Source organism: Delphinapterus leucas, chromosome 18, assembly GCF_059928025.1.
Source record: "Delphinapterus leucas isolate spDelLeu-1000000601 "Yukka" chromosome 18, BTC_Dleu_Yukka2, whole genome shotgun sequence".
Taxonomy (NCBI): domain Eukaryota; kingdom Metazoa; phylum Chordata; class Mammalia; order Artiodactyla; family Monodontidae; genus Delphinapterus; species Delphinapterus leucas.
The window spans coordinates 14,869,613-14,886,558 of NC_143146.1; the positions used below are offsets into that span (position 1 = coordinate 14,869,613).

The 16,946-nt window shown below is 38.0% G+C and overlaps 1 pseudogene across 1 annotated transcript in view; it reads right to left on the reverse strand.

Moving 5' to 3' along the window:
- The window catches only part of LOC111176319 (ATP-binding cassette sub-family C member 4-like), a 105,955-nt pseudogene that overhangs the window by 28,610 nt on the left and 60,399 nt on the right, over positions 1-16,946 (reverse strand). The window contains exons 13-17 of the transcript XR_016388767.1: positions 6,680-6,769; positions 3,877-6,312; positions 2,324-3,778; positions 1,052-1,262; positions 328-528 (exon numbers count right to left, since the gene is read on the reverse strand). The product of XR_016388767.1 is annotated as an ATP-binding cassette sub-family C member 4-like (transcript). The remainder of the gene's footprint in view (positions 1-327; positions 529-1,051; positions 1,263-2,323; positions 3,779-3,876; positions 6,313-6,679; positions 6,770-16,946) is intronic.

Below are 16,946 nucleotides of genomic sequence, written 5' to 3' on the forward strand. Positions count from 1 at the left end.
ATAATCTTGTTCCTAAAAAAAATAAGTATAAAAAGTCTTAGAAATTTACTATTTTTCATAAAACAATGGAAAATAGTCTTCCCTCAAAATTGCTTGAAACTATCAGGAGCTGGATTTAGGAATCTAGCTCTCATAGGATGCCTAGTAACAACATTAACACCATATAACATGCTTTGGTTTCTTCTTTTGTTTTCTGGAATTAATGTTAACAAGAGATATCTTTCGGGCAAAGAGAACACTTAGAAACATTTCTCAGCATCACTAAATGTTTTCCATTTACAACACTTAAATTTTGGATACCAGGTTTCATGGACCTCAGCTCCATACCTTGGGTCCACATTTGGCTTGTAAGTTGTAGAAATGTTTATTAAAAGTTGCTTTGTCAATAATCAATATCTGACTTTTCCTGAGAATAGTCCTAGCAAGACACACCAGTTGTCTCTGTCCAGCACTGAAGTTCGATCCTGATTCTGCTAATTCGGTATCCATTTTGCCAGGAACACTTTTGATGGCTTCTTTAAATTATACCTGTGGATACAGAAAGAACATTTTTCCTGAACAAACTGCTACTGAAGCAGACAATCCTCTTAGACGTTAGAGCTTTGAAGTCCTCATGACTTCTTACGTATCTTACATGTACAGCCACGTGATGGGGAGAGCTATTTCCAATTAGCATTCACTGAGAAAGATGTAGAGTCAAGTCAGGACAGGAAAATATCAGTGTCCCCCTTCCCTGCCACATGACACCTACCAGAAACCCCACCTAAGGATTAGTTAAGGAAGTTTCTCAAAAAATGAAGCTATTTCTCCCAGTGTGGTTTAAATGGAAAAGTTAAAAGGATTTTATGGTTGAGTCAAGTTTACCAAAGTACATTTTGCATATGGGTTGGTACATTAAAGGGAAACTTAAAATATATATATATATATATATATATATATATATATATAACAGGAAGTATGGTTCTTTTAGATATAATCTTATCAGCACTTTACAATTTTGGAAGGTCTAAAAGTTTAAAAAAATACGAATTCAAACAATGGCAAACTGCACCTCATACATTAGTAATCCTGGAGCCTATTCTGGTAATGGTTCTTTCCCAAGTTTAATCTCATAAATACTGGACCAGTTAAGTGCATTTTCTTCAATGTCAAAAATATCTTGCAGTGAATGAAAATCCATGAAAAACAGGATACAACATAACATCTTATTTCCCCCAGACTGTGGGTATAAGTGGTGTTTATATTCATGTATCTTCATAAAACTGTAATCATAAGATAAAAAAGAAAACCAAGCTTTTAACTTCCGAAGTTAATCTGAAAGTACATTGGGTGGTAGGGATCAATTCAACGAATATTTATTTTGGAGAAGTACTACAGAACAAGAACCAAACTCAGGCTATATTTGAAGTTAAAGAACAAAGAGTAAATACATTTCAAATTAAGATACCAACAGATTGATGAGTGATGGCCAATGAGCAGGGACACAATTATAGTGTCAAATAACAAAACACCAAGGGTGAGTGGGCAATATTTTCGTGGTATCCTAAATGCTGGAGCACTTCTATGAATGTGATCCCAAACTGTGCTCCTGATGAAGTCCAATCCCAAGAAAGGGGATTTCAGAGTTAGGATTAAATATGGTATTCGTATTTAGCGACTGCATGAAAAGTACAAAAATCTAAAGGGTAAGATTTGTATTGTGGTGCAAGTGGGTTGGTGTTTCTTAAAACTGACATCCTGACTTTGAAGAAATAATTTTACACTTGCCCCTTACTGGGATGGCATCTCATCACTAATCTGGTTTTTTACTTTCCTTCCAGTTGTCCATATTTGCCTCATGAGGAATAAGGGTTGTGAGAAGCAGTGTTTTTCAGAAAATACTGTTTTCTGAGATTCTGTCTTCATTTATGAATCAGGGATGGTTATGAGAATAATAAGAATATGAAGGCTTTCTATAGTATAATCATATATTCAAGTTATTGGGTTGGCCAAAAAGTTCATTCGGTTAACGAATACATCATTCAATAAAGGTCTTGGTGAACATGAAAAATGTCTTTTATTTTTACTTAAAACTGAACTAACTTTTTGGCCAACCCAGTATAATTTAGTATTAGAATGGAAAAAAACACAATAGAGGCAGTAGACAGTAATAACTAGGAGTTACAACTGGAGAATCTGAAAACAGATAATAGTGTGATATTACTATTAAATTTCTTGATTTAGAAAACTGTGTTATGTGAGAGAATGTCCTTATTCTTGCAAGGTGTATATTTATGTATTTAAAGGTGAATTGCAACTTTTAATAAACATTTCTACAACTTACAAGCAGTTCAGCAAAATATATGGAAGAGAGGAAGCAAATGTGGAAAAATATTAACAGCTGGTGAATCAAGGTGAAGGTGCATATGTGTTCATCATACTACTCCTTCCATGTTCTTGTGATCTGAAAATTTTAAAACAAAAAAATTGGAGCCTTGCAGCCAGACAGCCTGGGCATAAGTCCTACCTGGCTCTGCCAATTGGGCAACTTCCTGAAGTTTATCTTAGCTTCCTAAACTCTAAATAAGACTATAGTATAATAAAGGTGTTTACCTCCTAACATTGTCAGAGTATAAAATGAGTCATTATGTGTAGAATTTACAACAGTGATTGATACAAAGAGATCAACAGATATTGCCCATTATTAATAATGCTGTCAGCTAGCCCCTCTTCATATTCTGCTTTATTTTTCTCCTTTGCAAGTATCAGCACTGAGACTTTGTTACATATGCATTGGCTTGTTTTCCATCTTCTCCAGGAGGATTTAAGTTCCAAAAGGGTAGAGACTTTGTTTCTTTTAATGACTGTGATAACCCCAGAATCTGAAACAATGGCTGTCTAGAAAGCTCTCAGTAGATATTTGTTGGCTGTATGAATGAAGCCACAAGTTCATCTCTTCTTGTGACATGTCTGTTCCTATAAATTAGAAAATAAATCCATATAAATAGATAATTTATATATAACACTGTTTTCTTATTAAATATAAGTATAAAAGGAATATATTATTAAACAATTAACTGGCTCCAAGATATCATAACATCATATTTTAAACTGTGGAAAGAACTTAAAATTATAATTTAAGGAAAATGGAGCATATAATACTATTAAAAAGTATACAACTCAGTATAGAATACTTCAGATCTTTTTTGAGCTTCGGAAAATAAACTATAGCAAAACTGAAAGGTAACAAACTGAACTTATGGGGGCTTCCGTCGTGGTGCAGTGGTTAAGAATCCGCCTGCCAATGCAGGGGACACGGGTTCAAGCCCTGGTCCGGGAAGTTCCCACATGCCGTGGAACAGCTAAGCCCGTGCGCCACAACTACTGAGCCCGTGCCCTAGAACCTGTGAGCCACAACTACTGAGCCCACGTGCCACAACTACTGAAGCCCATGCGCCCCAGAGCCCATGCTCCACAACAAGAGAAGCCACCGCAATGAGAAACCCATGCACCACAATGAAGAGTGGCTCCCGCTCACCGCAACTAGAGAAAGCCCAGGCGCAGCAACGAAGACCCAATGCAGCCAAAAATAAAATAAATAAAAATTTAAAAATAAATATGTAAATAAACTGAACTTATAGGGCACCTTATTTCTATCATCATAAACATTTTCAAAGTAACCTGCGTGTACTGTATCTACCAACCAGGTGCCAACGCCCCTCACAGGAAGTTAACACAGATGTCAGATGGTTTCCACATTTTATGGAACCTTCTTTTCAAAAAGAAAGGCTGGTGTGGGCTGGAAAGAGAGAGTGAAAAAATGCAGTCAACAGATGGGGAAGAGATTTTAGTAGAGCAGAGCCAGCAGTAAATGAAGTAAAAGGAGAGCCTGCTCACCTAAATACAAGGCCCAGAGAAATGGAAATGTGACCTGTCGCCAAAGCCAGGACTGAATCACGTGGTTCCTGATGCACAGGCCGCAGATTTCTGTATCTTGGTTTTCAGTATGATGAGACATACTTGTGTCCTAACAGAGGATCAACGTATCAACGTAGAACATAACTGGGTGATTTCTTCCCAGTTTTGACATGACATAGCACTCTGAATTGTAAATCCCAGTATCTAAGCTGTTTTGTTTTTGTTTTTTAATAGAAGCAACACATCGATGATTCATTTCCAGAGTTTTATCTACTGTGCTCTTTTAACCTTTGAGTGATAAAGGGCTTCATCTTCTTCACTCACTACTTACGCTATATTTGTAGAGCCGCCCTTGCTTTTTAGGTGCCCTAATTGGCACCAATTTCTGATGAACTTTCTTCAGTTTACAGCCAGCTGGCTATTCTTCAGTATAAGAAAAACATATTTCAGCATATTTTGAAAAGTAACCAAGATGAGACGGGCACCATTATTAGGACTGTCTCCCTTCTGAATGTCCATCTCCACCAAGGGAGAAGGAGGAGACAGAACTAAGAGGACCTAAAAAAAATTTTTTTAAAGCATCTTTTTCTTTTAATTGAAGTTCTTAAAGAGGAAAACATAGTGGTGCCCTCTCACTTGCAGGCCAACTCTATGAGTTTGGGTTCACATGTCTAGTTTGGCATTATTTATTAACCAATGACTGGAGCTTTTAGTTCACTTAAAAACTGACCTCATTAAAAAAAAAAAAAATTGACCTCATTGCTTTAGTGCAACGTCTTAGAGTGAGAAATCATCCCATCATTCTGTTTCTCTGGGAATTATTTCTTTATGACATATTTGTATGTTTTTCAATAAAAGATGTGGTTTTATTTTGAAAAGTCATAAAGAAACAATTCCTAGACAAAATGATGGGATGATTTCTCACTCTAAGACATATCAGTAAAGTAATAGGGTCAATTCCAGAAGCAATACATGGAAACCACACACTTCACTTTGTGAAATAAACTCATGTTTCTTTCTCTTTACAGTAAGTTCCAAATGTAGTTTAAATAAAGGTAGATCTCAGTGTTGTCTACCACTTCCACCACCTCATCATTTTTAGAATTGAGAGGCTACTAAATTTTATCTAAATTTTGGCTCCTACAGATGAATTAAGTATAAGGGCCAAGTTCTAAGATAGTTTTTTACGGGATTTGTCTCCCAATTAACATTTCCTCTCTGTCCAAAATTCTAGAGTAATTTTACTACCTGAAACTCTGTTAAGAGAAATCTCGAGCTTGGAAACAAATAGGAAAATAATTTACCAGTACTTCCAGTTGTTTTTTTTTTTTAAGATGTCACAGTTTCACCATTAAATCTGTTTTGTGAGTTCAAGAGCAGTGGATCATCCTTCTTTCTTTATATTTAATGGTTAACTGCTCTCCCCACCTCTTCTCTTCTAGAATTTCACTGTAGAAAGACTCACAAGCTTAAATGAAATCAGAGGTCCACTGCTTCTCAAGTAAGAGAAGGTGAAGCAATCAGCCTGATTTAGGAAAATAAAATCCCCACAGTTGCTGGAAAGAGGGGTAGTTTGTAAAGACTCAGTGCCGACATGCCTTCAGAAACCAGAATTCCCTGCAGGAAATTGTCAGGCCTCCAAATCTGCTTGCTCACAGTCAAAGCTCATCTATATATTACAGATTTCGGAGCTTCCCTGGAAGGGTGACACTAAATGACAAACACACCAATTCAAAACAACAGTGTGAACAGTCATTTGGATATGTGTAAAAAAAAAATTTTTTTTTAAGAAATAAGCCACACTTCTCTGAAATGAGATCAATCAAACATTTAGTACCTATTTATTAAGTGCTTACTTTTTTAAAAGAATAAGACTGACCTAGGTCCTCTGAGAAATTAGAAGTCTGTTTATGGTTTAGAATAAGACTGAACTAGGTCCTATGAGAAATTAGAAGTCTGTTTATGGTTTAGAATAAGACTGAACTAGGTCCTATGAGAAATCAGAAGTCTGTTTATGGTTTAGAAGTCTAGATACAGTTTCTGCCATTAGTAGAATCAATTTGCAAAACCAGGACCAATACACAAAATAATTTGTATCAAAATGTACAAACCAACAGCAACTTAACAAGTCAAAATCCTTCTCACGCAAGGGTGAGGAAATTCAAAGAAGTGGGCCAAAGGGAAACATGACACAAATAACAGAAAATCCTCTAGAAATGAACCGATCCATATAAAAACTGAGCAAAAGCGCCAGGGTTCTCTTACCTGCATTCATGCTGCGGCATTATTTTTTATATATAATTTACCTTTATAGACACTCTCTTATGAAACTCCATGGCATTTTGTTGGTATGATCTCATTTATCTTTCAGTTAATAATGAAAAACTACTATTGTCTCCACTTAGTTGATATTCCCTAAGACCAGAGAAATAAAATGAACATTGCAAAGTAATTAAGGTAACTAATTCACTAGGTCACTTAGTAGAATTTGAACTCATAATTATAACTTCTAGTTTAGTGTTCTACTAAGGACAAGATAATGTACCTAGTTGCTTTGGGTTCTAGGGAAAAGCTAAAATGAAAGCTTAAGGCATTATCTTGTTGGTTTTCATCACCACTAATATACAAGTTTTAATTTACACATGTACCCATGTCATCAGTGTTCTCCTTGGTGCTAAATAAAGTCAGTTAAACCGATAAGCTCCCCTTAATTACCTGTGCTGCTATAAATGTACACACACACATACTGATGCTAACAAGTTAATTACATTCAATAAATTACCTCTTCTAAGGCATTCTACAGTTCCTCATCCGTACGCTCATTAAAGGGATCCGGATTTTTCCTCATTGTTCCAGTGAATAAAACCGGTTCCTAAATACCCCAAAATAGTGAATGTTATTACCTTAAACTCTTTTCATCATGTTTGAATGCTTACAGAATTAAAATACAAAACAGACCACCAAAATTCCCTATAATCATTAATAAGGTTGCAAATGCTTTTTTACAAAATAGTATCTCCAAATTAATTTTCCACTGTACAAAGTATGCTCCAAAATATCTTCTGGATGATTGAACACTAACAAGAAAGTGTGGAAATGTGTCATCTTAAGAAGAAGTTGGGGCTCCCCTGGTGGCGCAGTGGTTGAGAGTCCACCTGCCGATGCAGGGGACACGGGTTCGTGCCCCGGTCCAGGAAGATCCCACATGCCACGGAGCAGCTAGGCCCGTGAGCCATGGCCGCTGAGCCTGTGCTCTGCAACGGGAGAGGCCACAACAGCGAGAGGCCCACATACTGCAAAAAAAAAAAAAAAAGAAGTTGAAGAAGAGAAAGGAAGATTTGATTTTTTAAAAATACCTTCCTGGTAATATCTGCTCAGAAAAAAAATGAGAATATACTAATTTGAGTAACTTTACATCAAGAGAGCTAGATAAACTGATTGTCAATCTTGGTGTGATACTGGGAAATACCAACAGCATGATTAGTTGAGGTTTGTGCCTCAAAGCAAAATTGTTAAATTTTTGCACATTGGCACTGAAGAATGAACTAGGATATTTTCTCCATTGGTACAACAGCCTTCTGGGATGGGGAATCTCTCCATGTGTGTGAAAGGAACATCTCCCATATGTTCAAAGAGAATGTCAAGTACGGGAGCCCGTGGCACCTCTGTTCATGAAGAGACTGCTTCTGATTCTGCATCAGCTGATCCCCCTGTTATCTCACCTGTGCATCAAGATTACAGGCCTCACAGAACATCATTACTAACTGCAAGGGCAGGATAACCTGAAACCCACTGTGACATGGGCCACAATAAAATTATTTTAATTTAAAAAGCTTTTCCTATTCATCTGCTTTGAGAGGAACCACAAGGAAATTACTCTGGAAATATATGCCTTTCTGGGTTTCAAGAGAGACTCTTGTACATAAGCTTATGCAGGTCATTTACGTTTTCTTCTGGAAGGCTCTAGTAAGCCAGGGCACAAGAATATGGGCAGCAGAGAAGAGCCCAGTTGGCTCCTTTCAGTGAAGGGGATAGAACAATGTCATGCACACATGTGGGAACAAGAGGAGATCTGAGTCTTCCACAAGTGCCCAGGAACTGCTCGGAATCACCAGCCTCAAATCCTGCCCGGTCTTGGGGCTGGACTATTCCTCCTCACTTCACAAAAGCCTGAGAAGAAAGATGAAGAAGGCAGACATTTCTTTTCTCTGCCCATGAAGAATGACACTCAGAGAGCCTCCTGTACCTACTTTCCCTATTGTCTTAGTTTTAAGTCTGGTGAGAGAAATGGATGCAGAAGACACATGGTGTGCCACCAAAAAAGATGTATCCCTAAGCAAAATCCAAAATTAAAAAGACACTATAAAAGGAGCTTTATTGGCACAAAGTTGATTAAGTGGACAGTATGCCTGCAAAGCACTGAAAATCACTGGTCGTATGACATTTCAAAATGATTACTGAATTGAACTGAAAAATCCCTGGAGCCAAGTTTAAGGTCTCCCTTAAAACTCTCAAATTTAGGATCAAAGATTAAACAACCATGTAAGCAAAGGTAAGAATTCCTTGTCAGGGGAATAACCGTCATTTTACTTAGACTTTTATAAAACTTTTTTACTCCTTGTAATTATTATTACCTCTAGGATTCTAATATGCAGGCGACTTCTCTTCCTTTAGCTGTTTCCATGAGGTTCACACAAATGACGTGGCCAGTCGAGGGGAGGCTGGTCCCCAATATTCCTCCCTCTCCTCTGACTCTCCTCCACCTTTCCCCCAATGCTCTAAACCATGGGCAGGATTCTACTCTGGGGCCCAAATGAGGGCCTCTTCAAGGACTGGTGTTTGAGGAGATAAAGGGCCTGAAAGAGGCCAGGTTAATGAACCAGCTTTGAGCCCAACTGGGAGAAATGAGACAGGGTCTCTTTGCTTATAATAACGACAAGAACGTTTCTCTGCCCATCACATTTTTTCCTTCAGGCCCCTCTCACAGAGCAAATTTACATCCTGTAAGAGGTCTAAGGTTTGAAGTGTCCACCTGGTTTTCAATGTACACTCTATAGAGGCATTACCTGAGCTAATCCACAAAAAAAACCCTCTTTGTTTTTAAAAGATAGACCTTCTTGAGCAACGAATGGGCTCACAGTATCAGCACGTTTGGGAAGGGTGGTTTTTGTCGCTCAAGAGAACAGGGATACCCACTTAAAGTTCAATCACCTATTTCATAATCAAAGCCTCTCTCTATTGTCACCTCCCTCACCTTCTCTTTAGGAAATTCCTCAAAGGGGATGAAGCTCCCCAACGACTGGGGGACGAAAGTGGCATTCTTTGCAGAAAGAGGAGTCCCTCATTTCTGAGCCCCTGACCAATGCCTGCAGCTGCTTCATTCTGAGCTTTAATCAGAGCCCTCAGACACTCTTTAGGCCTTAAGGAGGTTCTGCTAATTATCATCAAACCACTTCTGATTGTCATAAAAAGAAAAAAAAAATAAGTTTACAGATTTCCCACTGCAGTAGGGGTCCCCACTTAAGTCTACACTGTCAGTCTAAAAGGACGTATTGGGCAGTTTCACGTGTTTATTTAGCAGTATTTGATGGAAGAACACAGTTTAGTAAATAAGAATATTTCTCTTATGATATGCCAAATATGTATTTCAAAATCAGTAAAATTTCAATAAAAAGTTGAATGAAAATAATGATATTTTAGAAAGGAATCAGACAGGAAAAGGAAATTAAAGATATCTGAATTGGAAGAGAAGTGGTAAAGCTGTCATTATATATAGAAGACATGATACTATATATAGAAAGCCCTAAAGACTCCACACAAAAACTACTAGAACTGATAAATGAATTCAGCAAGGTAGCAGGACACAAGATTAACATACAGAAATTGGTTGCATTTCTTTACACTAACAGTGAAATATCAGAAAGGGAATGTAAAAAAAAAAATCGCTTTTAAAATCATATATAAAAAATTAAAATACTTAGGAATAAACCTGATGAAGGAGGTGAAAGACTTTTTTTGTGTGTGTGTGGTACGCAGGCCTCTCACTGCCGTGGCCTCTCCCATTGCGTAGCACAGCCTCCGAACGTGCAGACCCAGCGGCCATGGCTTACGGGCCCAGCCGCTCCGCAGCATGTGGGATCCTCCCAGACCAGGGCACGAACCCGCGTCCCCCGCATCGGCAGGGGACCCTCAACCAGTGCGCCACCAGGGAATCCCCGAGGTGAAAGACTTTTATGCTGACAACTAGAAAACATTAATAAAGGAAACTGAAGGTGATTCAAGGAAATGGAAAGCTATCCCAAGCTCTTAGATTGGAAGAATTAATATTGGTAAAATGACTATACTACCCAAAGCAATCCACAGATTTAAGGCAATTGTTACCAAATTACCCGGGACATTTTCAACAGAACTAGAACCAATACTCCTAAAATTTATATGGAACCATAGAAGACCCAGAATTGCCAAAGCAATCCTGAGGAAAAAGAACAAAGCAGGAGGCATAACCCTCCCAGACTTCAGACAATACTACAAAGCTACAGTAATCAAAATGGCATGGTATTGGCATAAAAACAGACTATGGATAAACGGAACAGAATAGAGAGCCCAGAAATAAACCTGCACACCTACAGTCAACTGATCTTTGATGAAGGAGGCAAAACTATACAATGGAGAAAAGACAGTCTCTTTAGCAAGTGGTGTTGGGAAAGTTGGACAGTGCATGTAAATCAGTGAAGTTAGAACACACCCTCACACCATACACAAAAGTAAACTCAAAATGGCTTAAAGACTTAATCATAAGACATGACACCATAAAGCTCCTAGAAGAGAAGACAGGCAAAACATTCTCTGACACAAATCATACCAATGTTTTTTTTAGGTTAGTCTCCCAAGGCAATAAAAATAAGAGCAAAAATAAGTAGGACTAATCAAAGTTACAAGCTTTTGTACACCAAAGAAAACCATAAAACAAAAAGGCAACCTATGTACTCGGAGAAAATATTTGCAAATGATGAGACTGACACGGGCTTAATTTTCAAAATATACAAACAGCTCATACTACTCAACAACAAAAAACCAAACAACCCAATTGTAAACTGGGCAGAAGACCTAAATAGACATTTTTCCAAAGAGGACATACAGATGACCAACAGGCACATGAAAAGATTCCCAACATCACTAATTATTAGAGAAATGCAAAGCAAAACTACAAAGAGGTACCACCCCACACCAGTCAGAATGGCCATGTTATTTGTAGAAAAGTCTACAAATAACAAATGCTGAAGAGGGTGTGGAGAAAAGGGAGCCCTTCTACACTGTTGGTGGGAATGTAAGTTGGTGCAGCCACTGTGGAAAACAGTATGGAGGTTCCAATTCCACTTTTGGGCATATATCCAGACAAAACTATTATTGAAAAAGATACACGCACCCCCTGTGTTCATAGAAGCACCATTCACAATAGCCAAGACATGCAAACAATCTAAATGTCCATTGACAGATGAATGGATAAAGATGTGGTACATAAAATGTAAAATAGCTAGCTAGTGGGAAGCAGCTGCATAGCACAGAGATCAGCTCGGTGCTTTGTGACCACCTAGGGGGTGGGATAGGGAGGGTGGGAGGGAGACTCAAGAGGGAGGAGATATGGGGATATATGTATACGTAAAGCTGATTCACTTTGTTATACAGCAGAAACTAACACAACATTGTAAAGCAATTACACTCCAATAAAGATGTTAAAAATAAATAAATTTCTGAAAGAAAAAAGATGTGGTACATATATACACTGGAATACGACTCAGTCATAAAAAAAGAATGAAATAATGCCATTTGCAGCAACATGGATGGACCTAGAGATTATCATACTAAGTGAAGTAAGTCAGAAAGAGAAAGACAAATACCACATGATATCACTTATATGTGGAATCTAAAATATGACACAAATGAACTTACCTACAAAACAGAAACAGACTCAGAGATACAGAGAACAGACTTGCAGTTGCCAAGGGGGAGGTGGGATGGGGGATGGATGGACTGGGAGCTTGGGGCTAGCAGATGCAAACTATTATATATAGAATGGATAAACAACAAGGTGCTACCGTATAGTACAGGGAACTATATTCAATATCCTGTGATAAACCATAATGGAAAAGAATATAAAAAAGAATGTGTGTGTGTGTGTGTGTGTGACTGAATCACTTTGCTGTACAGCAGAAATTAACACAGTTTTGTAAATCAACTATACTTCCATTTAAAAAAAAAAGAATGATTTATTATAACATCAACTGATTGAAGCTACACTTTTCTTTAAAGCCAGCAGGCAGTTTTTGAAAAACGTCCGTTTAAATATGTCAGTGTGTTTTATGCATCGTGTTCGTTTTGGTTTCTACTCATTCTACCTTCATCACTTGCCTAATAAGAGACCATTATATTATCTTCGAAAGGTAATAAAAGTGCTCACAGTAGACACATACTGCAAGAGCAGATAAGGGCAGATTAATGATCATTTCTGATAGATAGGATTATTTAAATTACCCACCTCTAAGCAATGAAGTTAATAAATTAATCTTATAAATAAGTGCAGGCAGGACACTTCAGTGTAGCGATTTATGGTAGGACACACAAACTTCATGTAAATATACACTAAACTTACTGGCCCATGTATATTTTTTTCTGAAGGTACACAATTAAACCTCATTTAATAAGAGTTGGCACAGCAGAGTCAGGAAAACAAATATTCTTATTCAATGTAATATTTTAAATGGAGCACTAGCTTCACAACTGTCTTCATCATGGCTGAAAGTTTACGCTTCTCTAATTTAATCCTTTGTGCCATATTCAGTAGTAATTTTTTCCTTTGTTACTAACATAACACAAGTTCATATTAGGCATGTGACCCAAAACTGGCCACTCTAAATTACAGCATTTAATGTAGTAGATGGCTCATCCCTCAACACAACTGCAAGACTGAAAACTGTAGTCTTACTGGATCTTTTGCATACTCTGCTGGAAGACATGACCCTCATTATCTTAAAAAGAAACCCTACCCACTAACCTTCTAAGCTTAAAACTACTTGGGATCAAGGCAAAAGCAGTACAAGGGGTTACCAGTTAAGCAGATAATACACAACAGTTTGCCCTGTTTCAGTGCCAAACTGGGAAACTGCCCTCTATTAAAATCTATCATCAAAAGCAGCTAGTGCTGCTGTTTCCTAAGAGGTGTGTTCTCATTTCTAATCGGAGGACCTTATTGAAGGGTCGACTAAGGGTACCTGTTTCACGAATAAGGGAATCATCTGAAATCACTTTAAATCTTGGTTTCCCTCTTGCTCTCCTTTTTTAAGTCCTGTAGCCTCTGAATGAACTGATCATCATCCATGCTCACAAGAAAAGAAGATCCTTTGCCAACAAAGGAAAGAGAATTTAAGTCCCATTAAGTTCTCTTTCAGGGGCTCCAGGGAGCAGTTTCGAGGGATTTAATGAAGACTTCAGTGTCAGAGACAAAGGGCCGACTGCATTAGGCTAGAATCCAGTTGTATTTCTTTACTAGTAACAGCACATCCGCCTCTTCTCTCTCTCAGTTTTGTTCGCAACAAGAAAAAAAGGGAAAGAAAACCAGGTAACCAGGGAGAAGTCTTAAAGAGACAGCTGTGGTTCACCTTCTTTAACCCACTGAAGAAAACTCAGGGAGTGTAAATACCAAAAGAGCAGAGTGGGCTATTTAAAAAAATACTTAGCTTTTGCTTTGATTTAAAATAAAACCTATTAAATACAAAATATCAATCTGTTTAATCATGATAACGATGATGGCTGCTGATCTGTGTCAACACTTGGGCTGCGATCATAAATATTGAATTTGCATGGAATCCCTCTTCAACTGAAAACATTTTCTTTGTGCCAAGAGGACAAGGGCCTCTAAGTGTAGAGATCATGCAAAGAAGTTCTGAAATCCATTTTTCCAGATCCTTTCAGATAAGCAAGCTACTCCCTGAATATAATCTCACCTTGGTGTTCTTTCTGGGGAACATACTTAATTACTTCAGATGGCGAGCACAAATGCTGCATACATTTCATCTACCTGTTTTAAGGACATTACCTAGGAAGTGCTTCCATTTTTTGCTTATTCCTGAAATTTTGAACACAGTTTGAGTTCATTCTTACAAATACAGTACTTGTTTTTGAAAGTTCCCCTCAGGACTCCAAGACTGATTGTCACCACTCCCCTGCCTCTGGTTCCTATGCAGGTCTTTGCTGCTATCACATCTCCCCCAATTCCGACTCCTCATGAGGGGGTCAGCAGTGACGGCGATAAGCCTGGGAGAGAGGACATCCTGGAAGCTCGCTGCTACTCCCAGGATCACAGGGAGCCAGGGAAGATGATGGAGGCCTGGCCCACCTAAGCGGGGCGACTCAAAGAAACAGCACTGGGCTCCCCTCTGCAGTTTGCTCGCAGTTTCGTAGGTTCCCTAAATCAGGGTGTTGAGACACATGCAACACTGCTTCCTACTCATTTTAGGAGAAGAGGGATGTAAGCTTTCTGCACTTAGATAAGTAACTTCAAGTAACGAAACAACCAGACTTTCTCCACCTCCACAGCCAGCTAGACATTGTAAAGAGAAAGCGCTCTTGGCTCTGGGGGGTAAGATTTTGAGTATCTTCTCCTGACACTTATTAGACCATGACATATAAGTGAATAACACATTTCTAAACTGATACTCTCCAAATAAGGGTCATAGTATTAGGAGTAGTATCTTCCCCCTTTGCTCTGTCCTTACTCGCTTTTGTTGTGCTTTGGAGAATCATTTTGAATGGGGTGGTAGGAAAAATGGGGAGAACATCATTAAGTTCAACAAACATTTATTGAAAAGAAATAAATTTGGAGTCAGGCAGTTTTAAATTCTGATTCTACTGCTGTTTGACTCAGGGTAAGTTATTAATCTCCTCAAGACTCAGTTCCCTAACTGGAAAACAGGGCTAACCCTGTGGGGCTGCTAGGAGAATCTGGAACAACAGTGAAGCTCCTGGTGTGATGCTAACAATGACCAGGAGCCCAGCCCAACAGGGGGACAGTGAGGGGTGGTGGTTGTCAAACTGCAGGCGCATCCAATGGATCATGATGTCAATTCTGTACCTCATGACCATCATTTTGTCTTTCATATGAACTAGAACAGAACTGATACAATAGAAAATATCAGAGTACAGAGCAAGAGTAATATTGTTTTGTGAAATTTTTGTTCCCGTGTGTGTGCACGTGCACACACACTTGAAATCACGATATGAAGCAGTTCTACTGTGTCAGCGGTCAGCAGTGCGTTTAAGTCATTAGCAGAGTGGTTATTTCTCAGGTTATGGAGTCAGAAATCTCCGTAAATTAAATTTGAATACTGTTTGTATATTTTGGAAATTAACCCCTTGTGGGTTGCATCATTTGCAAATATTTTTTCCCATTCCATAGGCTGTCTTTTCATTTTGTTCATGGTTTCCCTTGCTGTGCAAAAGCCTTTAAGTTTAGTTAGGTCCCATTTGTTTATTTTTGTTATTGTTTCCATTACTCTAAGAGATCCAAGAAAATATTGCTGCAAATTATGTCAAAGAGTGTTCTGCCTGTGTTTTCCTCTAGGTGTTTTAATAGTCTTTAATTCATTTTGAGTTTATTTTTGTATATGGTGTTAGAGGATGTTCTAATTTCATTCTTTTATGTGTAGCTGTCCAGGTTTCCCAGTACCACTTATTGAAGAGACTGTCTTTTCTCCATTGTATATTCTTGCCTCCTTTGTCTTAGATTAACTGACCATAAGTGTGTGGTTTTATTTCTGGGCTTTCTGTTCTGTTCCATTGATCTATGGGTCTGATTTTTGTGCCAGTACCATACTGTTTTCATTACTGTTGTTTTTTTAGTGTAGCCTCAAGTCAGGGAGTGTGATTCCTCCAGCTTCTCACTTCCTTCTCAAGGTTGTTTTGACTATTCAGGGTCTTTTCTGTTTCCATACAAATTAAAAAAATTTTTGTTCTAGTTCTGTGAAAAATATCATTGGTAATTTTATAGGGATTGCATTAAATCTGTAGATTGCTCTGGTAGTATGGTCATTTTAACAATATTGATTCTTCCAATCCAGGAACACAGTACACATTTCCATCTGTGTTGTTTTCCATTTTTTTCATCAGAATCTTAATAGTTTTTGGAGTACAGGTCTTTTGCCTCCTTAAGTAGGTTTATTTCTAGGTGTTTCTTGGTTTTTTTTGATGCAGTGGTAAATGGGATTGTTTCCGTAATTTCTCTTTCTGATATTTTGTTGTTAGTGTATAGAAATGCAACAGATTTCTGTATATAGAACAACTTACACAGCTCAATATCAAAAAACCAAACAAGCCAATCAAAAAACAGGCATAAGATCTAAACAGACATTTCTCCAAAGAAGACATACAGATGGCCAACAGGCACATGAAAAGATGCTCACTGTCACTAATTATTAGAGAAATGCAAATCAAAATTACAATGAGGTATCACCTCACACGAGTCAGGATGTCCATCATTAAAAAGTCTACAAAAAATAAATGGTGGAGATGATATGGAGAAAAGGGGGCCCTCCTACACCATTGGTGGGAATGTAAATTGCTGCAGCTGTTAAGGAAAACAGTATGGAGGTTCCCTAAAAAACTGAAAAAAGAGTTAACGTATGATCCAGAAATTCCATTCCTGGTCATATATCTGGAAAATATGAAAAACCTAATTCAAAAAGATACACGCACCCCAGTGTCCACAGCAGTACTACTTACAACAGCGAAGACATAGAAACAATACACACACACACGCACACACACACTGGAATATTACTCAGCCATAAAAAAGAATGAAATAATGCCATTTGCAGCAACACAGATGGAGCTACAGATTGTCATACTAAGTGAAGTCAGAGAAGGACAAATATCACATATCCCTTATATGTGGAATCTAAAAAAATGATAGAAATAAACTCAATTACAAAACAGAAATAGACTTACAGACACAGAAAACAAACTCATTGTTACCAAAGGGGAAATTGATGGGGAGG